We start from the raw sequence: 6114 nt of genomic DNA, 5'->3' as shown, positions 1-6114 counted from the left end.
TACCTCCTAATTCAGATCCGAAAGCAATAGGGATTGTTTCTTGAATCGGGTCCTTTTTCGAGGAAAGGTTTCTCTCGAAAGAGTTGAGTGGGAGGATGGTGGAGACTTGATATGGTTATTGAACCATCACTTCAACCAGTGTGTATCAGGGCACAGGAAATTGTTCATGTGGCACCTACACCAATTGAAGTAGAAGCTTATGATAGTGATCATGAAGTTTCGGATCAAGTCACTGCCGTACCTCGTAGGGTGACAAGGATACGTACTACTTCAGAGTGGTACAGTAATCCTGTCTTGGAAGTCATGTTGCTAGACAACAATGAACCTACGAGCTATGGAGAAGCGATGGTGGGCCCGGATTCCGATAAATGGCTCAAGGCCATAAAACCCGAGAGAGGATCCATGTATGAAAACAAAGTGTAGACTTCGGGAGAACTACTCGATGGTCGTAAGGCTGTTGAGTGCAGATGGATTTTGAAAGGAAGACAGACAATGATGGTAAGTGTCACCATTGAGAAAGCTCGACTTGTCGTTAAGATGTTTTTCGACAAGTTCAAGGAGTTGACTACGATGAGACTTTCTCACTCGTAGCGATGCTAAGAGTCTGTTGGAATTATATTAGCAATTACTGCATTATTTATGAAATCTTGCAGATAGGATGTCAAAACATTGTTTCCTCGACGATTCTTGAGGAAAGGTTGTATGTGATACAACCGGAAGGTTTTGTCTATCCTGAAATATGCTAATAAGTATGCAAAGCTCCAGCAATCCTTCTGAGGACTGGAGTGAGCATCTCGGAGTTGGAATGTATGCTTTGATGATGATCAAAGATTTTGGGTGTATACAAAGTTTATGAGTAACTTGTATTTCCAAAGAAGTGAGTGGGAGCACTATAGAATTTCTGATGAGTATATGTTGTTGACATATTAATGATCAGAAATGACGTAGAATTTCTGGAAAGCATATAGGGTTATTTGGAAAGTGTTTTCAATGGAAAACCTGGATTAAGCTACTTGAACATTGAGCATCAAGATCTATAAGGATAGATCAAAACGCTTAATAGTACTTCCAAATGAGCACATGCCTTGACGTGATCTTGAAGGTGTTCAAGATGGACCAGTCAAAGAAGGAGTTCTTGCCTGAGTTGTAAGGTACGAAGTTAAGACTTAAAGCTCGACCATGGCAGAATAGAGAGAAAGGAACGAAGGTCGTCCCCTATGCTTAAGACATAGGCTCTACAGTATGCTATGCTGTGTACCGCACCTGAAGTGTGCTTTACCATGAGTCAGTCAAGGGGTACAAGAGTGATCCAAGAATGGATCACAGGACAGCGGTCAAAGTTATCCTTAGTAACTAGTGGACTAAGGAATTTTCTCAATTATGGAGGTGGTAAAAGAGTTCGTCGTAAAGGGTTACGTCGATGCAAGCTTAACACCTATCCGGATAGCTCTGAGTAGAGATACCGGATACGTATAATGGAGCAACAATTTAGAATAGCTCCAAGTAGAACAGTTATTTGGAATAGCTCCAAATAGAACGTGGTAGCTGCATCTAGGAGATTACATAGAGATTTGTAAAGCACACACGGATCTGAAAGGTTCAGACCCGTTGACTATAACCTCTCTCACAAGCATAACATGATCAAACCCAAAACTCTTTGGGTGTTAGTCACATGGGATGTGACCTTGAGTGTTAATCACATATCGATGTGAACTAGATTATTGACTCTAGTGCAAGTGGGAGACTGTTGGAAATATGCCCTAGAGGCAATAATAAATTGATTATTATTATATTTCCTTGTTCATGATAATCGTTTATTATCCATGCTAGAATTGTATTGATAGGAAACTCAGATACATGTGTGGATACATAGACAACACCATGTCCCTAGTAAGCCTCTAGTTGACTAGCTCGTTAATCAATAGATGGTTACGGTTTCCTGACCATGGACATTGGATGTCGTTGATAACGGGATCACATCATTAGGAGAATGATGTGATGGACAAGACCCAATCCTAAGCCTAGCACAAGATCATGTAGTTCGTATGCTAAAGCTTTTCTAATGACAAGTATCATTTCCTTAGACCATGAGATTGTGCAACTCCCGGATACCGTAGGAGTGCTTTGGGTGTGCCAAACGTCACAACGTAACTGGGTGGCTATAAAGGTACACTACGGGTATCTCTGATAGTGTCTGTTGGGTTGGCAAGAATCGAGATTGGGATTTTGTCACTCCGTGTAAACGGAGAGGTATCTCTGGGCCCACTCGGTAGGACATCATCATAATGTGCACAATGTGACCAAGGGGTTGATCACGGGATGATGTGTTATGGAACGAGTAAAGAGACTTGCCGGTAACGAGATTGAACAAGGTATCGGTATACCGACGATCGAATCTCGGGCAAGTACCATACCGCTAGACAAAGGGAATTGCATACGGGATCGATTGAGTCCTTGACATCGTGGTTCATCCGATGAGATCATCGTGGAACATGTGGGAGCCAACATGGGTATCCAGATCCCGCTGTTGGTTATTGACTGGAGAACATCTCGGTCATGTCTGCATGTCTCCCGAACCCGTAGGGTCTACACACTTAAGGTTCGATGACGCTAGGGTTATAAAGGAAGTTTGTATGTGGTTACCGAATGTTGTTCGGAGTCCCGGATGAGATCCCGGACGTCACGAGGAGGTCCGGAATGGTCCGGAGGTAAAGATTTATATATAGGAAGTCCTGTTTCGGCCATCGGGACAAGTTTCGGGGTCATCGGTATTGTACCGGGACCACCGGAAGGGTCCCGGGGGCCCACCGGGTGGGGCCACCTGCCCCGGGGGGCCACATGGGCTGAAGGGGGTGCGCCTTGGCCTACATGGGCCAAGGGCACCAGCCCCTAGAGGCCCATGCGCCAAGATATAGGAAAAAGGGGAGAGTCCTCAAAGGGGAAGGCACCTCTGAGGTGCCTTGGGGAGGATGGACTCCTCCCCCCCTCCTTAGCCGCACCCCTTCCTTGGAGGAGGGGGCAAGGCTGCGCCTCCCCCCTCTCCCCTGCCCCTATATATAGTGGAGGGGAGGGAGGGCATCTACACCTGAGCCCTTGGCGCCTCCCTCCCTCCTGTGACACCTCCTCCTCTCCCGTAGGTGCTTGGCGAAGCCCTGCAGGATTGCCACGCTCCTCCATCACCACCACGCCGTTGTGCTGCTGCTGGATGGAGTCTTCCTCAACCTCTCCCTCTCTCCTTGCTGGATCAAGGCGTGGGAGACATCATCGAGCTGTACGTGTGTTGAACGCGGAGGTGCCGTCCGTTCGGCACTAGGATCATCGGTGATCTGAATCACGACGAGTACGACTCCATCAACCCCGTTCACTTGAACGCTTCCGCTTAGCGATCTACAAGGGTATGTAGATGCACTCTCCTTTCTACTCGTTGCTGGTCTCTCCATAGATAGATCTTGGTGACACGTAGGAAAATTTTTGAATTTCTGCTACGTTCCCCAACAGTATTGACTTTTTGTTTCTTTTTGGAGCAGCAGAATGATGATGTTAGTGTTGCTCCAGAGAAGGCTGCAGACATTTCCGTCTCAAGCACCGGCTGCTCCGACGGGGTGGTCCTGACTGAACCTCAGTCGTCCGTTGGCGCTGAGGTTTCTGATGCTGAGCAGGGCAAGACAACTGGAGACATTATTTTGGAGAAAGATCATGTTGAGTCTGCTATACAAACTGGTGGTAGTACTACTGCAAGCCCGGAGAAGTATCCTGCAGCAGAGCCATCTGTTGATTCTGATGTTGTATAAACTGGTGGTAGTACTGCTGCAAGCCCGGAGAAGTCTCCTATAGCAAAGCCATCAGTTGATGTTGATGCTGCACAGGCACAACCAAATGTTTTTCTTGTTTCAGATTCTCTAGTTGCTACAGCTACTGCTGGTGTCCTTCCCGACGATGCTGCAATGTCTACTGAAGATGACGATGAAGATACCAAAAGCGATAGCTATGGAGAGGAGGTTGATCATTCCAGTGCTGCCACTCGTCTAGGCAAGGATCCATGAAGAGAGGAGCATGCTTCTCTCTTCTTTCCCCATCCCCTCCCCTCTTTATTGTTTGGTTTTAGTCCATGATATCCCCTGTGAACTGCCTGTGTGGTCTAAGTTGAACTTCTGGTTTTGTTGTTTGTCGTGTGGGTTGTAAAGAATGTTAAGTGAACCTGTTTTTATATGTGGGTAGAGGTTTGTAATGCATGTGTTGTTATGTCTATGATGTTCTGGTTTTATCCTTTCTGATGTAGCAGCTGAGATGTGTTTATGTTTTTGAATGTTTGTGCCTGAATGTTGGTCTTAATTGATATTGTCGTGAATCTATGTGCTTTGAGTGTTGCTGTTAATTTCTATTTTCTTTTTGGTGAGCAGATAGCGACCTTGCTGTTGTCCGTAAGAAGGTTGATGACTTTTATTACAGTGTAACTAGGCTTAGGAATGATCGTTCCAAGAGGTGAGTGCAGCTGCTCAATATTTTACATCATCCATGTGCCCCCTATGAATTGCCTGTGGTTTTTTTACCTGAACTTCCCAACTATATGTACCTGAACTTCTTGTTTTTTACTTATCTGTTGCTGAACTTATGGCCTCTTTTGTACTGTACTGCCTGTTTGTGGTATAGCTGAACTTCTTGCTAACATGTGTTATGAACTTCCTGAGTTTCCTGATGCTGAACTTCTTTTAATTCTTATTCGCTTGTTTTAGATCAATGATTATGTTCCAAAACAAGGAGTGTGAAACTTCTGTTGAAGATGTTGCAATATCTTTTGATCCTCACGGAATGCTTCGGTCTAATGTGGCTGAGTGTGCACTCTACTGTCTACGTGCAAAGTACCAGGGATCAGACAAACTCATCCTGCCGTATTGGGTTTGTGTAAGTCAACCATACAGTGATTTCTTTTCCGTTTTTTCCTTACCATTTTTTTAGTTAAAACTTGTTTGTCTCGTTTTTGTATTTTTTTTCATATGTTGGTGTTGCCTGCATTATTTTGGGACAAGATTTTCAGAGGTCAATTTGATTCCCGTGTGAGGAAGTACTTCATGGCGAGTGGTCCAGATGGCATGGATGCACATGATCGGTATGCAATATCTTGTTCTTTGCCTCTGTATTAGTTTTGCAGTGCGATCCACTGTGTTAATATTTGTTTTATTTTTCTTTTGTACTGTTCTGATATTAATTCTCATTTTTAATGATTCGTGTGTTTATGATACTTCAGGTTGTTTTCCCTACTTTTGACCCGCCTGAGGTTCCTGCTTCCATGGGTGGTGTCGGTCATTGGGTGTCGGTGTTCCTTGACCTGAAGAATTCAAGGTTCCAGCTTCTCGATTCCTACTATGGACCAAAAGATGAATGTGCGGTACGCCTGTTTTGACGGATGACCGACAACATCAAGAGGCTTTGGAAGGATGCCAGCAATGATAGGAGACACCCTTCAGTCCACTTACCATTGACAATTTCCCTCTGGATTGGATTGATGTCCCCCAGCAGCAAAACAAGTATGAGTTCCACTTTTTCTTTTTATCACATCTGTTTAACTGTAGTTGTACTTAAGGTGCGACGTGTTTAATTCGTTGTCTTTCTTTTTCTGTTCTAACTCTATTCTTTTTACTTCGTTTGATGGCAGTATCGACTGCGGATTCTTCATGCTTACGAATGTTAATTCGTATCATGACGGGGTCCTTGCAAATTATTCCCATGAGAATATTGGGGATATCAGGAAGACGTGGCTGTACTCAATCTCTTCTTCTAACCTATTTGAGACAGACTTCTAATCTCTGTTTGGCTACTACACATGTAAGTATTTTGGAAGTTGGACTGCTTACCTGCACTACATCTTTTATTCTACCTGAACTTCATTTTTTTCTCTCAAACTTGGACTTCTGCTTGAGATCTGGCTGGGATGCTGGTTTCAGAAGGAGAGGAGCATTTTCTTTGTACATGAACTTCGTTTCTATCTTTTTTAATTTTGCTTGTCTGTTTGGTTTCAGTAATTTCTGTCCTTCCATTGCTTAAATGGACATGAGCATTTTTTTTCTAATTGAACTTTCAGAGATGATGCCTTTCTATGGTTTTTGTTAGCTGTAG

The sequence above is a fragment of the Triticum aestivum genome, chromosome 3B (assembly GCF_018294505.1).
Source record: "Triticum aestivum cultivar Chinese Spring chromosome 3B, IWGSC CS RefSeq v2.1, whole genome shotgun sequence".
NCBI lineage: Eukaryota > Viridiplantae > Streptophyta > Magnoliopsida > Poales > Poaceae > Triticum > Triticum aestivum.
Note: the sequence above shows the minus strand (reverse complement) of the source record.